This window comes from Dermacentor silvarum, chromosome 3 (genome assembly GCF_013339745.2).
Source record: "Dermacentor silvarum isolate Dsil-2018 chromosome 3, BIME_Dsil_1.4, whole genome shotgun sequence".
Taxonomy (NCBI): Eukaryota; Metazoa; Arthropoda; class Arachnida; order Ixodida; family Ixodidae; genus Dermacentor; species Dermacentor silvarum.
Genome location: NC_051156.1, coordinates 178,053,740 through 178,079,649, shown reverse-complemented (window position 1 = coordinate 178,079,649; position 25,910 = coordinate 178,053,740). Strand labels below are relative to the sequence as shown.

The 25,910-nt window shown below is 47.1% G+C and overlaps 1 protein-coding gene and 1 long non-coding RNA gene across 2 annotated transcripts in view; one reads left to right on the top strand and one right to left on the bottom strand.

Moving 5' to 3' along the window:
* LOC125944090 (uncharacterized) overlaps positions 1 to 18,602 on the top strand; it is a 31,579-nt gene extending 12,977 nt beyond the window's left edge. The window contains exons 2-3 of the long non-coding RNA XR_007466115.1: positions 17,183 to 17,250; positions 17,923 to 18,602. This is a non-coding gene — a long non-coding RNA (uncharacterized LOC125944090). The remainder of the gene's footprint in view (positions 1 to 17,182; positions 17,251 to 17,922) is intronic.
* LOC119446139 (NAD(+) hydrolase sarm1-like) overlaps positions 1 to 25,910 on the bottom strand; it is a 125,903-nt gene that overhangs the window by 64,654 nt on the left and 35,339 nt on the right.

The window sequence follows — 25,910 nt, the reverse complement described above, 5'->3', positions numbered from 1 at the left end:
GACTTCAGAGATCGCCAATCAAGAGAGAGAATAAACTTTATTATAATATAGCCTCCAGTCCGGAGAGTTTCCTTCGAGATTGTCGTTGCCTATATATATATATATATATATATATATATATATATATACCAGGTCTCACCCACCACGTTTGGAGAGGTGCTGAGCAAAAAAAAAATAAGAATCCTGGAGGAGAAAGATGTAGTTTAGGCGAGTGAGCCAGTGACACGGTGAAATTCGATGTAGTGCACGGCTAACTGCTCAAAGTCTTCTGGCAAACGGTATTCTTGGGCTGTGGGACATTCCCCTATAATGTGTGTGTGTGTGCGAACAACGGGCAGTCCTCGCAGTGAGCGCAGGTCGGGTGATCTCGTGGCCTGGGTAATTGGTAGGTTGCGAGTCTGGTTACCAGGGAGTGGTTCAATCTTGTTACACGGGCCAAGAATCACCAAGACCACTTTGTCGTTTATATGCGTCTGGATATCTCCTGTCCAAAGTTTACTTTAATGTCGGTTGAAATTCACTTACCAATGCATCCCGCCACTCGCGAGCGACGACGCGATCGCTGACATATCAACTGCAATTGAGCTGTCCTGCGTTTGGTTTAGCGAACTACTGAATAGCTGAAAAGTTTCGCTTTACCTATCATGATCCGTCAGTCATTTAACAATTTAGTGTTGCTGGCACATTAATGCTAGCAGTGCTGCGTTGATATTAATTCGTGACGTTCGTAAAGCTCAGTTTTTTAGCCTTATAGCGCTAGCACTCGACCACTGTGGAAACGTTGAAGAGGGTATAAGGGTTAAAAAAATCGATATAGTGCTTATAATTGTACACACACTGCGGTATCAACCACAATTTTCACGCGGTGAGCGTTGCTTTCAAAGCATTATGATCTATTACCGATGTTCGGTGGCACAGAATTACACCGTCATTTTACGCTGTGGGAGGAGGAATAAACTTTTATTGTGGAACAACACTTTAAGATGGCCGGGCCTAAGCCACCCATGAGGGGACGTCGAGGGCTTGCCTCGCCGCCGCCTCACGGGCGTGCTGGGTCGCCCAGGTTTGGTCGTCGAGGGCGGAGCTCCGCAGAGCCTCACGCAACCTCGACGGGAGGGTTGTGGTGTTAATTTGTGTGTACTGTGTGAAACCGTCATAAAGAGGGATCTATGATTGGGGTAGGCGTTCAGCTGCTGCAACGGAGGCAGCGACGGAGGCCGCGGACGCGCACTATCCATGATTACGATATGGTAGTCAAATTGGTATATGAGTCGATATGGTAGTCGATACGTACCGGCTGTGTTCCAGTCTGTGGCTTCGTCAGTGGCCCGAGCGGCGTTCTGCCTATGTTATTCCCAGAATCGGTCGGTCGCGAGCGGTGGATGGTTAGGAAGGAACAGGGTCGAGCGAAAGGCCATCGTTACATCATGCCGGCCCAGGTATACTCATTCAGCTATCTCGAGCGCCAGCAGCGCCACACTGCCTCCTGGTGTTCTCGGTATGCAACTGTATGAGTTGGTTCGAGAAATTAAGGATAATTAAATTCCGGAATTTTACGTGCCAAAACCACGATCTGCACGGTACACGAGCGTGTTTGCATTCCGCCCCCGTCGCGTAATGCGGCCGCCGCGGCGGCGGGATCGAACCCGACACCTCGAGCTCGGCATGCGCAACGCCACAGCACCAAGCTACCGCGCCTGGTGAGGTATTTCTGCCCCTCCGCAACTTCTCAGGCCTCTTCCGCCTTTCCGTGCATTCTTCTTAATTCGCATGCACTCTCACCATCTTCTCACCGGCATTAAATACGGCGCTCGGCAACGGAAACAAACGCATACGCTAACGAATGAACGGGAAATATAGGCAGGCGCCAAACCCTATTCCGATAGCTTTAAAAAAAGGAACACTGACGTATAGACGCATGGTAAAGGGAACCGCCTGTTCGAAGTAAAAATAAACTCCCAAGAGCAGTCGGCGCGCTCGGCGTAGGCGTTCCCATGCGGAAACACTAATGACGCAGCCTCATTTCTCGCAGGCACAGTCATACACCTATGGTATATTTAAAGCGAGACAGTTAGCAAGTACAGTCTTTGCCAAAAGTTTCGTAGCCGTTGCGGGCGTCAGTGCACCTGCATGGCGGCGGGTTGCGCATATCCCACATGTTTATGCGATGATTGGCTCACATAATTAAACAAACAAATAAAAATTTATTGACCAACAGCAGCCGGAGACAGCAGAATGGGCACCGTATTTTGAATACAATGATTAGGAAAAGTCACTAATTAACCTTTAATTAATTACTCTAGGGGACATGTAGTAAAGCAAAACTAAATTGCAGATTTGCAGTGAGCCAAGCAGAACATTCTTGCTAGAAACTCCGTGCCTTGCTGCAGTGTTGAAAAATACATATACTAATAATATGCACCAAAATTCATTGTTAGACTGACGCTTCAATAGACCGATATGATAGACCAACGTGCAACTGTTGTATAGATACTATAGGTTACTTTTCAGCTTCTACTATTCCTCAGTCCTCAACGTATAGCGTCTATAGAGCATCTCTCTCAACAGCCGTAAAACCGACTGGACTCCAGAACATTTTCAAAGATCGAGGTGCTACGCTAAAAGGAAAAAAAAAATGCATTTTTTGGGACTCAAGTTGCTCCCAGCGATAATCGCCAGATGTATCGCGTGCACTTCCCTTTTTTAATAACGCTGCGCTCCTGCAGGCATACTTTCAGGTCACGAATGGCGTGCGCGTAGCATCAGCGTAACATATAACGTTCTTAGCAAGAACGTATCACATGCGCAGAGATACGAAATGAAGAGCACGCAAGATAGATGAAGATGAATTCTCGGGGACTATATATAAACCTGAAAGGGCGTAAAATCTTTTTTTCTAGAGTGTATAGGTTCCTTGGCCGAACCCGTCGTTGTCACAACAAGCAATTCGCGCGCTACTGCATTTTTCGTAGTGACCGGCCTGACTGACCGTATGATTCGTGCTATGCATCGTCTCGCTTGCGCGTATTGTTAACACTTTCTCCCTCTTACCATCTTCTTTGAAGTCAAGGTCTTCTTCGGCGAATTCAGATCTGTTTGTTGTTCGTCCGATCTGGGTATCTGGTCACTTCCGTCTCTTAAAATTAGTCGATTTGAGGCCTTAATTGTGGTGCACGTATAGGACAATTAAAAAGGCATCAAAATGAAGTTTTAACAAGACGCACCAAGTATAGCGTAGAGCCATGTACAGAGCAGTAATGCGCAATTAGCGCAAAAAAAAAAAAAGCCGAAATGAGACTCTGATGCACTCGTTCAAACAGCTTGTATGTATACGCCCACATCCGGGACCGGAAGCATGGTCTTACTCAACGAATAAAGCGATTTGAAGCCTTCTAGTGCTAAAACATTGTATTTCTTCGATGTCAACCGTTGCCGAGTCGCCTTTTCTTTTTCTCTCCCAGCGCGGTGTATAGTAGAGGGAGACTCCGGCGCTCGTCTATTTGACCCAGCTATATACGTTCTTGGCCCCCTGTGTTATTTTTCAAACGTTTTATATTTGTTACACCCTACATAACCTATTTTTAATGCGCTGCGATAATTCGTCCGCTGTAGAGAAACTGAGGTGAAGAGTACCCTGGCTACTCCATTACTCTGTTATGCAGCGAAAAATAAAGAAATAAAAGGATGTAAGAACTGCTTTCTCTCTCTCTTTCTCTTGGCACTCCTCTAATCATTAGCGGTTTCAGCGTCCAAGAGCCACCCGATGTTCCGGTGAAGGCTTATCAGCGGGGACTCATATGACCAGCTCACATGGCCTGCTTCTTTTTGCACAGCCCTCTCGATCTGGCTCTTGCGTATTTGTTTTACGAGCTGTCCTCCTATATATCTCTCTCGTCCCAACTTACCTGATTTCTCTGAAGCACACGTTCAAGCGACGATTGCTCAATAATTCTTGGTATTTGCTTTGCGCTTGAGCTGGAATGTCTGCGCTCAGTCCATGCGTACCTGAGGTTAAGATTAATCCGGCGTCGCGTAAACCTGCAGAATTTCGGTCTTATACACATTGGCGCTCTTTGGGCCGAACTGGCCCTCGCGTTATGAAAATCTATTGATCATCGTCATCTTACACACATGCGAGCACACTTCCTGTAGCATCCACGGGTCGAAATCACATAGCTCGTCCGTCGTAAGAACAATTTGTCATTGGCCGGAGGCTTTCGCAAACAACACGGTCTCTATTCAGGAGCCGATTTCACAAAGCTTTTCAACAGGACTGACTGTTGGGCAAGTTGGTCTATAATGTGCGATACCATCATGTGGATGCCTGGCGCGGTTTCGTGAGACCATGATTCTAGGTAGGTCTGCAAGACTGGCCTGCAACATCGACAGTATTGTTTCTCCCCCGCTCCCCCTCCCTTCATCCCCTCTGCCTGTCTTGTCTTCTTGTCTTCTTTGCTTGTCTTCGCTGTGCTTCAGCATGTACAGCACCCCTGCGAGTACTCTTTGTACTGTCATGTGATGCTTCAAGCATCGCCCGCGCTTTTCTCAACCAACACCCGGAGTAGCAATCCAAACCGTGATCCAGGCTATGCATATCTCCAGTTTCGCATATAGTCAGCATGCCTCTCGTAGAACATTTTAGTTCCTAATTGGTCAAGTTTCTTGATGTGGCGTAAACGTTCCATCGCTCCCTAGGCCGTTACGGAGGTTGAACAAAGTATTTTCTGGCTCCACACGATGTCGGCATACAAAGCAAACGTTACCACGTACGACAACTTAACTATATGACCGTGAAAGAGTACTTACTACAACCTTCAGAGCAACGAAAATTGTGTTTCACAGGCCTGTAGCTGCGCCCTCGTATCCCGAAAAGAGAAATCTCGTGACAAGCTCGTCGAAGGACGAGCAACAAGTCGTCCATTAAGACCACCCCCGTAGGAATTCGCAGCGCCCCCTCAAACACATTACGCCTGTACACGGGCAAGCGCTTCGCTTCAAGGGACATGTGTCACCCTTCGTGCGTTTATATAGACAGAACTGGAAATGGACTCGAACCAGCGGTTCTACGTCAAATTGAACAGAAACGGGGAAAAAATACGTATCAAAATGCGTCGAAGTAGTCACGGCAAACATGAGGGCTGTATTTTGTAAGGATTCTTTTTCGCCGTCTGGTTCTGATTATATTCGTCATCTGTCCCGCGGTGAGGCCGATTCCGGAGATGGCCGCCGACTTCGTGAGAGCCAATGACAAATGACAAAGGGGGGGAATGCAAATTGAAAAGAATCTGTACAAAAATTGGTCCCGGAGCCCATGTTAACAAAACGTGTGTGAATAAAGTGTTTAGCAAGACTGGTCACAGTCGCGGCGATCCTCTTGTCTCGGTAATCGCTATTGCGGTGGCAGGCGCGTGAGTCGTCATACGTAAGAGAACGTACTTCAACACAGGCCCTAATCTTGGGTGAGGACTTACTTCATTATAAGGCCTCCACACAACGCCGTACAGCTGTATGAATGCTATATATGCAGTTTCGCTTGTATTGTAGCTGCATCAAAGCAGATGAAACGATAACACCTAAAAAGAAATAAAGAGAACGCTATGAAAAAAAAATATAACACAGAAGTCCCTTCACCAATGTGCGGTTTCCCGCAGTAATATGAATGATCCACGCGGAGAAGACAGTATTGTCAAGAACTATAACATATTTCAAAACGCTGCACGAGCGCCGTTATTTTTGCTCTTAAAGAAACAGTGTTTCCTCGCAGAGGGATTTATTTCTCGCAGATATAGGTATACACAAGTTGACAGGTCAGAAACAATTATAATATGGCATATTTCGGAATGGCACTACAGTTTACAGTTACTGCCCACACCAGGCATACAGTTGCGCGCTCGCTGAATGGGGGGAGCGGGGGGGTTGTTAGTCACGTTTGTCAAGGCACGTTTACGGACGGGGGCGGGCGCGTTACGACCTTCATGGGAACACTACACCCAGCGCTCGACCACGCGCTTGTGTACACTCCGGTTGATACACACGTTATACGACGACGCCCGCCCATACTCCACTCCCTCCCTCCCTCCGTTACGTAGCTACAGGACCACGACAACGTGCACGGCAAACAGAGGAGGAAGAAAAAAAATACACATACAAACAGAAACGGCGTGGATATAGAGTATAGGGCGTATACGCGTGTGTATACGTACCAGTCTGCTCGAGATCTCGGTTATCTCCATGACGTCGGTAGCCGATATCGCATGTGGGCCACAGACGACGACGAACTCCCTCTCCTCGGGATGACGTCAGTCACAGGCGCGAATACTTCGGCCCTCTTCTAGGGCCGTGCGCGATCCACACTTGGAGGAGGCGCGCAGCGCGCGCGCGCGCAGAGCTCACTTGAGTGCACGGACACGACGCACCTGCGAGATTCACGCGTCGGCGTCGGCGACAAACCCCGGCGGCGGCTTCGATGTAAACAACGTCGAAATGAGCCACTATATAGTTTCGCTTCGTCGGTCGAGATCAAAACGCTTGTTCGAGTCGGCGGCACCACGCAGAGAAAGAAGACCGCGACCACGAGAGCGCGGTCCGTGTCGTCGCGAAGTCGTCGTCGTCGTCCTCGGCGCCGCGTAGGTGAAGGTTTTCCACTGCGGGCGCTGCCGGTGTCGTGCTTCTCTGCCAAGAGGTTGGCAACGGGTTGCGCTTGCCGCTCCCGCTCGCTTTTCGAGAGCTTTCTCACCGCCGCTGCTCACCAGAGTCTTTTGGCGCGTGGGATTTTTCGGAGCAAGGTTGGGAAGACGCGTGGAGTCTCGCGCCGACGTTCGCGGAGGGCTGCCCTGACCTCACGCTTTCTTTCGTCGCCGTCGACGACGACGCGTCACTCGGAGAACGAGAGCGCTCAAAGAAAAAAAAAAAAAAAAAATGTCAGGAGGACAAGTCCGTCGTCGCCATTTGTGAGTGGGAGGGGGGGGGGGAGGGGGGAGTGTGGTCTTGCGCCAAGGACACAGTGAGGAAGGGCTATATAATGGAGCACGTAAATGACTAATGGAAGAAACGAATAAGGCTATCGATATACCCGCCGCGGCGTACACAGTTCTTTCGGGTTTGATCACTCACACTCTTTGCCTTTGGTAGTTCTATGCTTGACGGCTCTTGGAGGCTGTGCTATAACGCACAGGACATTTTGGTACCAAGAAAGCAGTCAGCTACGAATATTAATGCAACTGCTTAACACTTGCACTCACTTTTACCTCCCTTTCCCAATTCCGCAGTATAGTGACCGACACTCAATGAACATGATGCCCCGTATAGTGTGCGTGCATGTCGTCTCCACACATAAGTGCGTTTTCAGCATTGTGCGCGCATGCGCTATTCGCAATGCGCTGCACCAAAGAAACATTCTAATGAGGCACCAGTGAATGATGATGTCGCTTGAACAGGATAATTTAATTTATTCATTCATTTTATTAATACTGTAAGCCTTGACAGGCCATAAATACAGGTTATCAGGAGCAGGGCAATCATTTATTCGACCCCATCCCTCCATTGAGACATTAATGACAGCTCATCCGATGATGTCTCGCCGGAAAAGGGCAAGGAGGTAGCCGGGCAGTTCTATCGACGCCACACATTTCCATTGAGGCACAAATGACTGTGAGCCTGATGACGTCACCCGAATAGCACTGCCATGCGTCTGTATAGCACTCGCAAACTGTGACCTAGGACGCTGAGACGGTCTCGCTGAGGCCATGAACGCTCAAACGCGGCCCCCAGCGCGGCTATATTTAGCTGAACAAGGCGACCCAAGTTCTCGCTTTCGAAACACGGGCACCCGTCACGAACGTCTCTCAGGACGGCTTGGTCTGTGCACGTTTTCCTCTGTTTACTACGCGGCAGACTCTGATGGCGGCGTTGCCCTTGAGGCGCCAGGTTCATTATGGGGTGCGCCGTCCCGTCCGTTCTTTATGCGATCCGCCGACGTAAGTACACGCAACCTGAAAGTCTAACGACTGATAGCAATTGAGACGCGAGCAATCAATCAACAGCCGTAACACAAAATCGGAATGTCGCTGGTTAGTCACCGCAGGAGTCTGGGAAGATGTTTTCAGGTGTGCACATAAGCGAGCCTTACCGCCGTCACTGAGTTTCTTGGCCGATGCAGTGATTCCGTTGCCCGAGGATCTCAGTGGTCCGCACGTAACGCGGAAGTATATGCTTTAGAAAAGCGTTTTCCGTATAAGTACAACTCCGTGTAACTACTAAATTGCACGAGTTTTTAAGAAGATGGTGGTACAAGCCGCCATTCCTTCGGCGTCATGCGTGGAATCCGCAGGCTGGAGTGCCCCAAGTTTACGTTCAACGAAGCGTTTCCGGTGAAATGTGTCCAATAGTCTCGAGTGTTCTGTACTATTTAATTATCGTTAAAGAAGGGCAGCGTTCCTCGCCAACACCAATGAAAACTTCGCGCTTAACGTTGTAGCGCGTATACCATCAGCGTTATTGTGTGACTTTTTCTCACTTTAATTTTTTATTTCTGTCTTCTATGACCTGTTAATCCCTTTCCCAGCACAGGGTAGCCAGCCGGTACTTACACTAGCTAACCTCCCAGTCTTTCCTTCCCTTTTTGTCTCTCTCTCTCTCGCGTGCACTTAAACCAATTGCCACAGCGTATGAAATCCGCATATTTATTTCATAGCCATACTTATATCAATGAGGACCCGTTTTCATAATGTAATTCGTAAACGCTAAACCTGTTTGTAAGAAGTGGTGTAAGTGTTAACAGCGAATGTGCCATTTCTGAAGACGGCCAGCCAATGAGTATCAGTCCCTACGAATGATAAGCTTTGCGAGTTTGTCCACAAAGTTTCGAATAGAAGTTGCGATGGCACTGAAAGAATTATTCCAAAGTTCTCAAATACGCACACGTCACATTTACCAGTGCAGTGCTTTCAACACATGAGAAAGTAGTGTCTGCTTCATCACCTTCGCACCGCGCCGTATCGGATGCCCGTTTTCGATCGCTCTTTCGAACATCAAAACACGGTGTGTAGCCAAACAAATTTTCACTATTAACTAAACAAGACGCGTTCTGGTTGAATGAAATGCAGCTATCACGTTAAGAGGCATGCGCTCGGAACAAAAATACACTTCACATTTCTATTATGCTGTCTATTTTCTTAATGTAACACAAAAAATGCATCCGGAATTCTCTCAATAAACAGAACATCAAGGAAGGTTACGTTCTGGAACGTTACAGCGGCACTGCCATTATACCCTCTGTCTACAGAAGCAGTCTACGATGAAGAGTATTACCAGATGTCAAAAGATTTGGGCTATGCAAGAAAATTTTACACATGCCATTAGTTGTTAGGTGTGTTTACTAAACGTGATGAGTCCGTCTCGTTGCGTTCCCCTCAGCACCTATGTTACAGGATATCGTTTCGCGTATACTCGATCTTCATATGATCCGTATGCTCTGCAAAACTTGTTTGCAGACGCAGCGGCGCTGATAGGGGCGAAAAACGCTAGTTTTAGAGTTAATGCCACGTCCTAATCCTTGCGTGTAACATTCGCTGCTAACAGCCTGCTTTCGATACGTCGCGATTTTATGGTCTGAAACAACGAGAACGCACGGATAGCCGACCAGTACGTGAGCCCTTCGTCCATGCAGTTACATTTTTTTTTCTGAACCGCAACCATCTTTTTTTTTTCTTTTTCCTTCAAGTAGTCAGCTTCTATAGCTGTCTTGCGCAAAGAACTTTCTCGCGCGATAATTTTAGCCGCGGTCGAGGTATTTTACAACGCAAATTTATCCGCATTGGAGTGCATACTTCGTCGTTTTGTCTATCACATATCATAAACGAAGGGCCAAGCATTGTACGTGCTTGAGACACGACTCCCCAAACAAGATAGGACCCAAGGTAGCGTAAAGGGCGGGGTTGGGTGGGAGGGCTTGCTTCAGCTGTCCTTATCCGTCGGTTATCCTTCGCGGCGTGCACTTTCGAAGACTTCTTCCGCGCCGCTCATTTTAAGACGCGCACGTAGCCTATAGAAGGATGACACGCTCGGCGGAACTGGAACAGCCAAGCAGGAGGAAGCGCGACAGGAAGCGACGCGTGCCCTTGGATCCTTATAGAAGTATCAACAAGCGGAAGGGCGGGAGGTATACGGAGCAGGGCAGGGAAGCCAAGTTCACGCGGCAGGTCTGTTCGGCGGCGTGAAGACAAGGCGGCGCACTTGAGACGGCTATCAAAGCTGCCACTCATTGCCACACGGGCACCTGTCGGCTTGTCTGTGGAGGGTGCGCACCACCCAACCGTCCCGGACACTTCTATTCCCGACACCCTCAAGGCGGGCGGGTGATACACAGGCATCCTCAGTATAGGCGGGAGCAGCGCAGGGGTACTTGTCGGTAACGCCGGAGCGCTGCTGCTGCTGGTTGTGTGTTTGCTTGATTTAGCCAGCGAGCCCTTGGCGCGCCGTGTAGGACTCAAGCGTGTGGTTATTTCGGTTTAGCCTCTAACTTCCGTGGTGAGAGGTAGCGAAATCGGGAAGGGATAGAAATAGTTGGGGTGACTGAGTGAGGCGAGCCCTCACTGCATACACAGACACTCGCGCTCGCTTTTGCTGATTGACGTCGCGAGCACTGCGCGTGCATGCTAAGCGCGGTTTTCTTGGAACGTACTGGCTCACGTTGGCTGGCTTGAAGCGAGTATTCTGGCATTCTGGTTTTACCTGCTCGGTCGTTTTTTTTTTCTCGTTTTTTAGTGATGTGGAACATAAAATTATTACCAGTAAGAGAGAGAGAGAGAGAAGAAAGGCAGGACGGTTAACCAGAGGCAAGTTTCCGGTTTGCTGCCCTGAACTGGGGTGAGGGATATAGGGGTTGGAAATAGGGCAAAGAGAGAGTACAGACTGGCAGCGGTCATCAGAACTGGCAGGACGTTCTGTCTCAAGCCGCTGGTTCACTTACTTTAAACCAAGGAAGTCTACGTGTTTTCGTGGAAGGGTAACCTGGGTAGCATATGAGTGTTGATACGTCGGTTTCGAACAGCCTATAGGAATGAAACAGGTTGCGTTTGTCTTCCTTTACAGTGTGCCTTATGTTACACCTCACCTTATTTATTCTTCCTCTTTCCGTGCAAATCGCCTCAGCTAGTTTCATTTGAGAAGAGAGGAAGAGAGAGCGCATTTGGTTCTTGCAGTATATAGTTTGACACTTAATCTGGTTAACCTGTCTGCCTTTCACCTCTTGTTTTATCTTGAACGCTTTATTAATGCGCGCCGATTGTGCCGCAAATGTACACACCTTGCAGCAGAATGCGAATTCCGCCGGCCGGCGCGCATGCCTTCTTCGAGTATACCGATTTCGCACATATTATGCCGACAATTAGGCCGTCAGAATCAGGAGGCGGCAACATGTCCGCTTGATTTTGAATAGCTTGGCGCTCTTTGGCCATTACTGGCCCTTGCACCATAAAAAAACCCCTATATCATCATTATGAATAGCTTCGAACATTGTGGTCTCAAAGCTTCTCTGCGGCACACGTGGTGGACAGATTCTAGCACCACCACGGGACTCCGCGCAATAGAGTCAATTCATCGATATAGTATATACCAGGTGTTCCTTATCGCTTCCAATTCCGCAGCAAAACTCCAGAGCATCAAGTGACACAGATCAGGCGACAAGCACGGGGACGGCGTCGGTGTTGCGCTTCGCCGCCAGCTGACACCGACTTCGCTTGTGCTGTGACAAACGACTTCCGCGTTTGCGTCACAACTTGCGACAGTTTGAACGTCACTGCGCCCCGCTGTCCGAACTTTTCCACCGCAACCGTCCTTTATTTCCTTTTTGCTGACAGTGAAGCACAATAAGTCAGCCCTGCCGACCAGAGAAAAGAATTGCGACAATAAACTACAAATGCCGATGTCTGTTATAGACACGGACAGGCAGAGTGGAGGACTTAACGGATTGAGTTCCGGTTTCTCAATGTATGTTAACACTATGCACAATGCGCAGCGACTAGAGATAATGCAAAAGAAAAGTGTGAACAATCTCATCGGAAATGCGAAGCAGAAAGAGCAAGGGCTCGTGAAACTCCGGAGAACCACCACTAGTACTTTTTCTTCTCTTTTCCTTGGCGGGAGAGGTAGAGGTTTCATTGAATGAAAGGCAGAGAGGTCGGCCTGAGCTAGTGTGTTCTACCCTCCTACTTTTCACAGGGGGAAGATGAGAAGGGCAAGAAAAGACGGGATGATTGATGATGAGGATATATTAGATTGATGCTAAATACACGACACGCGCCCACATCGGTGCTGCGGAAATGTTACACCACAATCCTTAGCGAATACTGTTGCATGCATCTTCTCAAGCAACCACTGATGCAAGGGAAGGTACTTAAACAACCTGCCGGACATCGATGCGTATCAAAAGCATGAACTAGTGACTGGCGCTCGTTCACCGGCGTATACAAAAGGCGCATAATCTGGGCTGCGTACTCGTAAGTTGACACAGAAGAGCTGCAATGAGAGCGTCTCCAATGTACGGCAAGCACCTGTGCAGCGGTTTTTAGCAGCCGGCGTTTGAGAATCAGAAAGATACAAGCGCACAAAGACCAGTAGATGCTTCAGTGTGCTGTGAAGAACATGGTGTATCCTCGAAGACCCCGGGCATTCAGAAAGGAGGTGTCCCGACTATACCCCTGAAGTTTTTTAGGTGATGTAGACTTATCCAATGATCGGTAGCGACTGGCAGGTTCATTACCGGGCAATGTGTCGCGGGGATGGACGGCCCGGCGTGGCTTGCGTCCAGTTGCGCGCGTCGTCTTGTTCACCCATCTCGCGCATGCGCTTCTCAACAGTGACGAACTTTTCTGATAGGAGGCTAGATGCTGCAGGGCTGGATGCGCCTACAGCCTCCTACTCCTCCTTCCGAATCCTCTTTGTCGTTAGTTTCAATCCATTTCTGGCTGAGAGTGCCACTAGGCTCGGCGTGACTTCGTGCCTTGATATAAGTGCTGCAGGAACGGTGCACCATGCTGTAGTGTCTAGCATCTTCCCCTAGGGGTTTATCATCACTATGTGGTTTTCTCGTTCGTCTTTGTTGTCCATAAGCAATCTTTCCACGTAATCGGATAAAGAAGATGCGCTGTAGGTCACTTGTTCCGCGAAGGGAATCTCGTCTGCTACTATCGGCACGTATGGCGAAGCACTGCCACGAGTTTTGTTGTAACCTGAGCTCTAGTTATTAGCTCACCTTGGCTTGCACACAGATAACCGATTGTAATTTTTCTTCGTTTTTTATATTTCTGTCTTCGGAGCAACAGCTACAAACATTGAAAAATTTATATTACGTTTTCTTTCTTTAATTTTGGAGCAGCTTGTCTTGCGGCATAGAGCCCTTTAAATGTTTCACCGATGTAAAACAAGTGGGCGGTCGTTGGTAGAGGTCCGATACCACGTCACTTTATTCTACCTAGCTTTGCCAAATACGTTACGATGCAAAGAAGAAATAGCATCCTCCCGTTAAATTAAGGCGACGTTGAAAATAAAGACCTGGGATAACTGAATGGTGACGCAAGTTATCCGTGGGGGCTCGCCACATTCTGCCACAAAATGAAAAATGCTTTGACGTTTCACCCACACTCATAATTCCTGCGCATTATCCATCATAATAATTTTCCCTGTATTCAAACGTTTCCATTAGGAACAGACTATCAAAGAACAAGGTTGATGATAGAGCATATAATCCTTTGTTAGACTAACAAATTGTGTACAGGTAGAAAATAAAAGTTGCACTAAAACATGTAATAATAATGGTTCCTATGGCCTTTGTGTGTGTATGGGATATGAAAAATCATAACTACAGAACTTCGTCACCGAGAGCACTGACTTTGAACGTATAGACTATAGGATTTAAGTTGCATTTGATGCATGACGATACCGTTTTGTATTTTATAGGATACTCTGACTACATTATTTTTTCCTGCATAATTCGTCTTTTTATGTTTCACCAAGTATTTCTGTTCTCGTTCTCTCTCTGAATTCATTTCTGCAATGGCCCGAAGAGAACCTGCCGTATGTACAGAAAAAAAAAAGAAATTATTGAAGCTGAAATATATTTCAACGAAACCTTTACGCTTCGTTTTCTTAAGTACCAACTGACCGCAAGTACACGAATCCCCGCTTCGCCTTTGGCAAAGAATAGCATGGCTACCGCAGTCCGCCAGCTGCCCTTGACGAACGTGTTGCGTGAGGCAGAAAGGCGGAACTAAAAAGAGGACATGCTAGCTGGACACGGCTTCTCCCTCCCCTCACGTGAGTGCAGTACTCGACATACACGATGCGTGGACGGAAACCGAGCCAGACGGTGACATAGAGCTCCGCGGAAGTGATAAACAGAGATAAGAATCATGCGCTTAGGCTCTTCACAGCGCGCAATAACAGGATAAGTTCCGCTTGCTGTACTGTTATACATTTCCAGTGGGTTTTTTTTTTGTTTTTGTTTTTTTGAGCTAGGCGCCGTTCACCCATTCATCTCCACAGCAGGCTGCACTACTACGATTTCTGGAAGCAATTGGACTAAGCGACTGCCTCTAAATGTGTCGTAAACATTCGGCTGCGAAGGCTTAATGCCAGTTTTGTGCTGGAAAAATTCCAGTATCTTCAAGGTACTATCCGAAATGAAATTATGGGGTTTTACGTGCCGCCGTAGTGGCGGACTCCGGAAATTTGGACCACCTGGGGTTCTTTAACGTACACGGGTGTACACGGGTGTTTTCGCATTTCGCCCCCATAAGGAACTATCCGAGACCCCGACAAAGAATAATCGAGGACTAAAGCAACAGTATGTTTGACAGCCTTAAAACAAAACGTAAACAATGAATGAGCTTTTTTTTTTTTTTTCATTTGCACAAAAGAGCTAGGTAATTACGTGACAAAAACGAAAAATGGTTTGTGAGCGAACTATTACCAACCACCACAAAGTTGGTAACTGAATCGTGATGGCTTATACACTTGGACAACTCTTACATGGTGCGCAGACGTCAAGCCAAAATATATTAAGCTTATAATTGAAAATCTGATATTTTCAAGTGAGACACACTTCTGAAAAAGAAAAAAAAATACGTTGAACACTTCACGAAATTTAAAGGTTTTTCACGCCTTTAAAATTATATTTCTTTTCTTTTTTGTTAACGTTGGTTTATACTTTGGCATAAAAATGTTGCTACAAGTCAATGTAAAGACCTGCATCCGGAGCAAATTTTAAATATTAACGAAAATGTGTTCGGCGCGTCCGTGGATTCTTGAGCTCAGCCGGAGAAAGTGATTTCGAGGAGCGCTACGTGAGAGAGGAGAGGTTGTGTGTGCGTGCGCGTGTGTGTGCGCGCTTGAGCGTGTGGGTGCTTGTGCGTGCGAACATTCACAGTTTGTCACTTCCCCTTCTCCTCATCCTTGTGTGACTTTTTCACCCTCTCAAAGTGTAGAGTTGCAAAACAAATGCAATCCTGCATGGTTTGCTCAGCTGCCACCCTTCACTGCTTTCTTCTTCTCTCCGAGTCCCTCCCCTTCCCATGCCATGACACGGACTACGCCTTATATATAGGTACAGAACAGAACTAATAAGAAAACTAGCACATTAGCTAATGAAAATAGGGATGCAAATATGTCAGGCTATCACAAACGGCAGTGACGCGAAGAATGAAGCAGCGTTCGGTTGCAGTTGAATGCTTTCCCGTCACATTAAAACGCGACTTATTTTGCTTCCTACTGAACCCCGCAAAGCCCAATTTATCATATTTGATACGCTGAGTTTGATGCCTGGCGCCTTTTTTTTTTTTTTTTTGCACGGTAAGCTTAACACAAGCGCGATAGTAGCGTTTTTAACAAGCTGGAGCGAAGCTTCAGGTGGAGATATAGCTCAACAATGCAATTACTAATTAATTAATTTATATAATGACTACCTTATACCTTAAGTAATGTTTTTTGTACCAGCGTACTTTTCATGGGAAGAAATAAATGTTATCAAGCTATAATTTTTTCTTGACATAGAATTTGTGTTTGGCCTTTCTGCAGGGGCTAAAACTACTGGCGCAGTTTAATATAGAGTGCTCGCCGGGAAGCACTAGTGTCCTCAGTCGTTTGCATACGGTCTGTGTTATGCAGATAAGCGTGTCAAGTACACCAACTCGAGAAGGGGAGAACACTGATAAGGCGCAAACACGCGCAAGCTTAGTGAGGGAAAACCCCGCTCGAGCAGGGAAAACCCCGCTATAGGACTGAGTGAAGGTGACCGATAAGACATCCCGGTGTCTCGCCCGCTACCCGACAAACATGCACTGTTGATGACGCAGCGTACGGCGAGTGTTCTATGCACGGGCACGAAGTTGTTTGTCACGACTAAACAATTACCTACGTGCAAGTGGCAGAGGGGAAAAGAAAATAGAGGAAAAAGAAACACTCCCATTTAGCGCATTATAACTATATTTACATACTTTTGTATATACACGTTTACCAACACGTGATAAATCGGTTGTAATTACTCGCAACGGGCGCGACATTTGGTCTCCGCAGGCCTGCGCAGTTGCACAACGACCACTGCAAGTTCTTACGTTTGTCGCAGATCGATCTTACCACGTCACACACATGCGTTATACCCAATTCCTGATCAATTTACAGAATCACTTCCTATGTGCAACACCGAGCCGCTGACGGTTCATGCGTCATGCAGCTGGTGGAAGTTTGAAGATGTAAACAGTTATTCGGCTTTCACTCGGTGAAATGACATTTCTCCCACGGTCTTTCGGTGCGTGTCTACAAACCCGATGTGGTTGCATAGCTAAGGACAGATGCTATGGTGTTTTCACTTTTGGGATAGCCAATCATGTATACGCATGCCCGGGGCCTCGTGCATCTACTATGTGCAAGGCCACAAAGTCACTGCTGCGCTTTTTAAAATGCACCAGCCTGTATGACCGCGTGTCACCAACTCAGCGATGAGTGCTTGTCTGTGTAACTGTGCAAAGAGAGAACTTCCCTTCCTTCTCTTTCAATTCCATTTCGCCCTTCCCCAGAGCAGGGTAGCCTACCGGGCTCAGCCTTGTTAAGCGCGCTCCCTGCCTTTCCCTTATGACTTCTCTCTTTCTCTTATGTGTACGCATAAATGTTTTATTTTATTTTTTCCTAGACGCGCGTACATTGACCTTTAGGACACAAGGTTTCATCCTTTGTTTTGTATTGCTGTGACATGAAAATGTAAGTGAAAAGGCATTTTGTTGATCATAAACTGTAATAATTGGAAGCATGGTCCTGCGTCTGCGCGCCTGCATTGCGTTTCTGGACAGCTCGGGTTTGTGCAAGCGTGTTTGGTTATGAAAACAAGAGAAACGTGCACCAAATGAGCGAGAGAAGGCGTGTTTTACTGATAACGGTGATGTAACGTTTGCTCTTTCATCTCCGTACCACTTGCTCAGTCTTGTGAATACGTCACTGTCATTGCATGTTTTCCTCAGTTGACTCGCAATCAAGCCACGTGAGTCTAAAGTCACCCGGTAAATCAATAATCAGGGTCCGTATTCCCAAAAATTCTTCATGAAGAATGGGTTTTATTGTTGCAAGAACAGCTAAAGCCAAAGAGCGCCAGGAGAATGTTACAAAATAAAAAAAAAAAAAGACATTCCCAGGACTGCTCGGAAGAGGTATCAGCCATTCTTTATGTTGAACATGTATTCATAGCGAAAACGACGAGCCAATGAAAAACTTACGAACAGAAAGCTTTACGAGTTTAGCCGCAAAGGCACAGGCAGCAATTTATTTGCTTCCAGGTTATAATATGTCGACAGAAGCATACTCGTCGATAAAGATAGACAGAAACAGACAGGGAAAGATAAGTATCCGCCGGTGATTCTTCCACTTGTTTTCTTTCAGTGACATCCTGGTTCCGGATTGCGCCTGCGTAATACCGTGCGGCGCAGAAGATGAAAACTGACCCGGATATTCACCAATTGGCATTACGAAACCCCTTTAATTAACGATGCGAACATGGTGTATAAGTGTCCATGAAGCGGTGCATCTCCCCACTGTTCTTCTAGCTCGCGCTCTCCATCCTCGGAGAGAGGGGAAGAACAAACAACGAAAAAACGAGATAACAAACAACATCCAAAAACAAACGAGTGTCCACGGTTTCATACGCCATCGCGAACCTTTTGTTGCTTTTGGAGCAACAAAGGAACGAGGCATTTCCTCCTAACGCGTCAAGAACAAAAAAGTACTACAAAAGGCGCGGAATCGCAAGTGCTCCGGAAATAACTGCGACTCTCCCGTCTCCCACGGTCGAAGAGACACGTGGCAGAGGGCAAGCGGATCTTCGTTGCGTGGTTGCGTTCCCTTTCTCACAGAGCCATGTCCGTGCACAACCATCGCCTCTCGCAGGAGGATGCCGCGAAGGACCCTTACATCCCGGCTTTCGCTTGGCGACAGCCACGCACGCCATGTTCTCACTAAATATCGGTGCAGCGTTACAAGAAGCTTAAAGCTGAACTAGTTGGTACACCTCGCTGGAATACACGAAATTTAAAGTGTACATCATGACATGGGACGAGCCATAAGTGCTTACCGTTTATTTGTTTCTCGAAAAAAACACCGACGGGTAAACAACTGTCACGCAGGCGCAGTAGGCCTCCTTTTCATTCATATATTTCATTTCACTAAAGTACTGCTTATTGATTAACGCCGATGTGCACTTCGAATCCATTATCATAATTACACATTAAAACTGGGACGTCACTTACGCATGCGCTCCTTTTCCGATATACTTCAAAATACACGGCGTTAATAAATTTTCCAATGCTTCTAACACCTTTAACTCTGGCTGGAAAGCTACAAGAACAGGGCTGAATCAATGCGATTATTTATCTGGCAAATTACTTGGCTGTGCAAAAAGTCACGCATTTTCTGCAAGTTGTAACGAAAAATGAAAGAAAAGCGCGAAAGATATTTGACTACCTGGGTTTCTTTAAAGTGCGCTCATATCACGGTACACCGAGCGCATTATCACTCCTACCCCATCGAAACGCGGCCGCTGCGGCGGCATCGAATCGGCGACCTCGTGGTCAGCAGCGCAACACCATGACCACTGAGCTTTGACGGCGAGGAAATATTACAGCGTGATCAAGCACAATTAGCACAATTAATGAACTTTTAAATGGTTTGCATTTGTCGCTTCCCAGTGAGGTCGCGCTACATCTCTCCAACTTCTCGTTGAACTCTATATAGCTTCTGCACCGTCTTAAACTCGAGAGAAGGTGCTGCTCAGGAAGACAAGAGAAGAGTACAAAGCAGCTTCTGTCGGATATATATAAAGAGGGAGCGAGACAGAGAGAGAGAGTGGAAAACAGGGAGCGGGAAAGAAGCAAAACGAAGCCGAGCGTTCAGAATACCGCAGTAGGAATTCCATCGCCGGTCGGCTTCGCGAGGAGCATCTCAAACGCGCATCTCGAAGAGAGGGCGCGCGCGCGCGCTCTCCTCCAGCATCGCCAACATAAGCACGAACGGGGGGGGTTGCACACAGCCGGCTGCAGACGGCGCGCCACCCTGCATCCTGATCCATTCCCGTCGTTCCGCAACCAAGGCACGCATTTAACGCCGTCTTAACGTGCGCGGTACCGCAGCGCCGCCCTGTGAACGGTGCGGGAAGGACTACGGCCGGATCGTGATCCGGGAGCCCAGAAATAGGCGCCACGCCCCCTTTCGGCTTGGTATCCTTGCTCCCCCCCTCTCATTTCCGACCCATGCCCCCACCCCTCATCATCTCGCGTCATCATCCCTATACTACCGTTTCGGAGGCACCCGAAAAAAACCGCACCTCTAGAATTCCTCCGACCCCATCGGGGCTCCACTCAAGTCGTTCTTTTTTTCTGCTTTTTAGTTCGTTTAGCTGGATGTATACAGACTGGGTATTCTTTACGCTCGCTATCTCTTCCGCTTTTTTCTTCTCTGCAACGTGGCCTCGCATATTTGCTTAATCGGGGTGAGCGTGAAGACATTAGCGTGGTATGTGTGGAGATCACAGTAATTACGCAATGAAGTAAGGATAGTTAGTTATTTATTGAGGCAGGGTGGATTATTTCGAGACAGTAATTTTGCAGCATAACTGCCCATCAGTCAGCTTCGACTACAACCGACTCCGCGAGTTTCAGTACATTTGCCGTACTGAAAAGATTATAGATAGATAGATAGATAGATAGATAGATAGATAGATAGATAGATAGATAGATAGATAGATAGATAGATAGATAGATAGATAGATAGATAGATAGATAGATTTGGAAGAACTACACACGTAATTCTAACGCATGCCTGTCCTAACGTTTGCAAGCCTGGAACAGACGGCTTTCGCCCTGTTTGCGTGTCTTTATATAAGAAAGGGGCATCCAAATAGGGGTAATGGCGCTGACTGTAAAGTGAATAGTGTGGCTTACTGCGCCGCGTCCCTACGCTAAAAATGTGAGCGACAATGCAGTGTTCTATTAAGGGCGAGCGAAAATAGCAGCGACGCGCAAAGAGCAGCTGCTGTATGCGCGAAAGGGAAGCCTGCCCCTTTACTCTCTCTCTCTGGCGATGGACAAGGAAAAAGAAGCATAATAGCACAATGCGCTTCCGGGGTCAACACAAAACCCATCTACGGGTCTTGGAAAACCGCCACCGGAGGTGTGAGGCGCCTGGAATCACACCAACATGACGTTCTCATCTTTCGAACCGAGGCAGAGCTTGTCTGTCCGAGTGTAAAAGGTAACAAGAATAAAACTAAATACTGCCTATAATGTGAGGGCTCTTTCTTGTAGTTTTGCAATTATCTGAAGATTGCGTAATTTACAAGCTTTCTTTGTCCAATAATTCGTGAAGCTGTGACTGCAGCCTCGCAAATATGAGCGCCAGGCACTGTTTCAGTGGACCAGCCTAAATCAGCGAAATTAAAATCTTCTAGTAAAATTCGCATCGAAATAGAAAAAAAAAAAAAAAAACGCGGTGCAACCTTATTCGCTGAGTATACGGTGAAATTCGTCCGCAAATGAGTTAGTCATTGCAGGAGGGCGACAAATAAAGCCAACAATAGTTGTCATCATGCCACATTTCAACGACACGAATATATGCATTCTAGAAAGGAAGTGAGGTACATGGAAACCGCGTAAAATTATTTTCTTAAGGTGATGAAGACGCCACCTCATTTTCTGTGCTTCCAATATCGCATCGGCAAATATGAAAATCTGAACAGCGCAAAAATATATATAATCCAAAACTTAATCGGTAAGCCATATCTCAATCAATGAAGCTTGAGTCAACAACATAGCGCTAAATGTTTCTTTTTTTTTTGGGGGGGGGATACTTCTTATTTTAGTGTAAAGAAAAGTAAAACCACGTTCAAGACAATGTATAAAGCCTCCCACATTTTTAATAATATCGCTTGAACGTCGCCCGCACGGCGTGTCAGCGCCTTATAACGGTGAGATGGCACATCGCAAACAGTCCTGATCGAGCATTATCTGCTACGTTGTTGCCTTTTCGAGGACACATGTCGTTCCAGGGTTGTCTGCGAGCTTCTGTCACGCTCTCATAAAACAGGTGTGGAGCAGAACACGTGTACGACTAAGATGTGTCTATTTTTCTTTCGTATTACTGGACTCGCGCATGCACCATGGCACTAAGACGAAAAAAAAAAAAGAAATAAACACTCAAGGAGAAGTTATGTGTGTTGTCGGGTTTCACAGATAACAAAAGGTCGGGCGTGCGCATACTATGCGCTCCTAAAGTAAACTAACGCTTGCGCTGGGAAGTGCTTTGTGCGCTTGTGCGCACAATTGCCGATCTCACCGCTTTCCACCGTTGTAAGGCACTGACATGCCGTACGGTCGACGCCCGCGAGATATTAAAAATGCGGGAGGTTGCGCGTGTGTTAATGATACGGCTGAAATAAATATCTCATATGATGAAATAGAACGGAGGACGTCATTCATAAAGTTGTCTCATTCGGCGCTACGCCGAGCAACTCGTGCTGCATGCTCTATTCGCTTCCGTGTCCCCACGTGTAAACGTCGTTAAAGAACAGCTGGTTGAAAACGAGACGAACATGGTATCCACCCTTATTGTCATCCTTGTAAAATTATAGTTTACGTCGTTCATGATGTGTACACGAAGCGCCAGGCGAAATGACGCCTCGGGCGCTCCGCCTATCGCTTCGATCGCGCTTGCACCGCAAGGCTGCACGAGGCGCAGGCGGTTGACGCTCCATGGAGCGCAGCCACGGGATGCCGTTCCCGCTAGCAGTGCCTGTATGGCCTGAGTAGTCACCTGCGACGCCAAGAGCCGTGTCCTTCAACCTGTAGCCTTTGCTCAACACGGAGTCAACTTCCTTCTCATTATAGCACTTTGCTATATATAGGTGGTTCTTGTCAGAAGAAAGAAAGAAAGAATTCAAAGAAAGAAAGAAAGAAAGAAAGAAAGAAAGAAAGAAAGAAAGAAAGAAAGAAAGAAAGAAAGAAAGAAAGAAAGAAAACGCCCTAGACGGCGAGCTCTATATGGCGACAGAGGACGCAGTAATGCCGAGATGGTTTGTTCATTTTGTTTATTTTACGATTAACTTGGAAAACCGCTAGAACAGGTCCGACAGCAAGGTTTACTGTGTCAATGATTCTGACCACTCCGAATCCCATGATTCGGAATGGTCAGTATCAGTGACACCGTACGATTCGAAATGGTCAGTATTGGCGACACCGTAAAGCTTACTGCTGTACCTGTGCGAGCGTTTTTCCCAAGTCATCTAATGTGCCCTGAATTTTCGACAGATCCTGCTCATGGTTAAAGAAAACCATGGAAGAACGGATAGATGCTACTTTAGACTGCTAATCTTGTATTACGTTGCGGAAATCTTGGAAATATTCTTCGAATTCATGGAAGGATTCTGCAACGAAAGGCAGCCAACTTTGATTTAAGTGAGCACGCACACTCTTTTTTGCCGGCGATTCCACATCATCCGTTGAGGTGACCTGAATGGGCAAAACGTTTTTGACGGACTCAAGGAGACTCACACAAATATTACCGACACTTTGCACACTAGCTGTCGAATTACGGGTCGAGCACCTCCTCCTCCTCCTGCTGCGCTTTGGTCATAGGACCGGGATTAGATTCAATGACACCTCAAAGAATCAGTAGGCGCCAAAGATGCAGTGCAGTCGCCCGAACACGCTTGCGGAAATCGGGTGGCCACAACACCGCATTAATAGGTAGTCGCGGTGAAAAGCTGCTTTTAGGCAACTAACCTGGAGAAACATGAGCGGTGAGCGGAGCATACTGGCGGTGTCGCGGCCCAGGGCGTCCGCAAGATGGGTGCGTTTTTCAGTAGCCGAAGGTGGGTGTATCAGAGATATCGGCAAAGTGGCATTTGCAGTGAGCAGCCGCGGCGCGGCGCTGCTGTGCCGAACCCACCAAGGATTGAAGCAAGGATGCCCTCTGTCACCATTGTTGTTCACGCTTTACGTCAAGGGCATAGAAAGACGACTGGAAAACAGCGAATTAGGTTTTGATTTATCCTACATGCGTAATGGACAAATGGTGCAACAGAAGATCCCTGGACTGATGTACGCAGACGACATTGTGCTACTAGCGGACAATAAAAAAGATTTACAGATACTTGCGAATATCTGTGGGAACGCAGCGACAAATCTAGGCCTTAAGTTTAGCACAGAGAAATCAGGGATTATGATCTTTAATGAGCACACGAGTAACTTCGTGGTGTCAATTCAACAGCAAGTAATACCCATAGTGAAGCAATATAAGTACCTCGGCGTACACATAAACGAAGGAAAGAATTACTCAAGCAACCACCAAGATAATCTGAAAATAAAGGGGAAGCGGAATGCAGCATTAATGAAACACAGAGCACTGTGGGGCCACAATAAGTATGAGGTGGTGCGTGGAATCTGGAAAGGAGTAATGGTGCCAGCGCTAACATTCGCAAATGCCATTATATGCTTAAAATCGGATATATTGGCGGGTTTGGAAGTTAACCAAAGATCAGTAGGCCGGTTGGCTTTGGGAGCACACGGTAATACGACAAATGAGGCAGTGCATGGAGACATGGGTTGGGCCTCTTTTGAAGTCAGAGAAGCACAAAGCAAAATTAGTTTTGAAGAAAGGCTCAGGAACATGGATGAAAATAAATGGGCGGCTAAAGTGCACAAGTATCTCTACATGAAAAGCGTGGACACAGAATGGAGGAAGAGGTCAAGGAAGTTGGCAACCAAATACAGGATAATCGAAACTGTAAATAGACAACCAGGGGTCATCAGAAAGAAAGTGAGAGAAATAGAGACCGTGAATTGGATGCAAAGAATGGAAACGAAAAGGACAATGGAGATTTACAAGAATGAGAAGAAAGAAATTAGAAGGGAAAATCTGTACGATAACACAAAGGGCAGTGCCTTGCTATTTGAGGCTCGAGCCGGTTGCCTAAGGACGAAAACATATCGGAACAAATATTCGGAACTAGATGAGACATGTGTATGCTGCAGTAAAGATCCAGAAACCACTCAGCACATCCTGATGGAATGCGACGGGATCCACCCAGCGAGAACCGTAGGTAACGTGCAACTCCCAGAAGCGCTTGGGTTTAAAGTGGAAGGAAACATAAACAGATCAGCCGTAGAGATCAGCAAGAGACGATTAGAGTACTGGTGGAAAAAAAGTAGGGAAAAGATGGATGCGACCTGATCTCTTAAAATCATAGGCAGCGGTACAAGGAAAATTTTTGAAAAAGAAAAATAATGATAGGTATACAAAAATGCTAGATAAAGAACATGTATAGTATACCTGATTAAATCAAGCAGGCTAGGTGACTATTTGTCGCCGCCCCGTTTCAAAGGGGATGCCAATAAATCATCATCATCATCATCACTACACCTGCGCGTGGTTAGCGCGCGGAAAGCTGCGGGCGTCTGCCACGCGCTGTAATTTTTCGCCTTCGCGTGATGCGCAAGTCACTTGGCATCTCTTTAATGCATTGTTTGCGAGTTCAACCCAATTTTCTGTAACGAATATATCTGGCGATTATCTGGCGGGGATCTGGCGACGATGTGGCCGCTTTCGTGGGCTGATCCCAAAGACACTGCAGTATAAAAATGTAGGCCAATCCCGATGGGCACTTGGTATGTGCCCTTCGTATGTGCCTTCGTGTCGTAATGGTTTAATGTCGGACTTCTGTGTTAGAGGTCCTGTGTTCGAATCCTGCAGCCGGACAGTTTTAATAATGTTTATTTAATAATTTATATCGCAGTTTTTTTTTCTTGAATATGATCAGTGTGCAAAGTCCACGATGTCGTTTAAAGCCAGAAGGTCGAAGTTTAGACAAATCCACGTACTTCCCATAATTCCAATGCTGGCTGAACGATCGCAGCGCCAGAGATTCCTCTAGTCAATTTTGTGGGAAACTCTATTGGTGTCCTTACAGCCCATTGCGCCTGACAATATTCAGAATTGGCAAAAGAGGTGACTATCAGGAAACTGACCCGAGCATGTGGGCGTCACCGCGGCACCTTTAACTGGACGGCAGGTAGCTCGGACAGGAAGAGTGACGGTCGCGACGTGTCACATGCTGCACGCCATTCTTTTCTTTCTTTTTTTTTTTTTGCTCCTGAAGTTCGTCTCGAAACGTGTGGGCCGCTTCTATTCACGCTCCGGACGCTGGCAAATTCGTGACACATTCGTAGACGCGAATAGCATCCCCGGTGAGTCAGCGTAGTGGCGAGCCAGTGGCGTCGGTGTGAGAGACTGCCTCCCATTCCCCCCCCCCCCCCCCCCCTCCTTCTAGGCGGTTCTCCCGTCAACTGGCCTGCGCTGAGGGCTATCCCTCTAGCGGAAGTTTT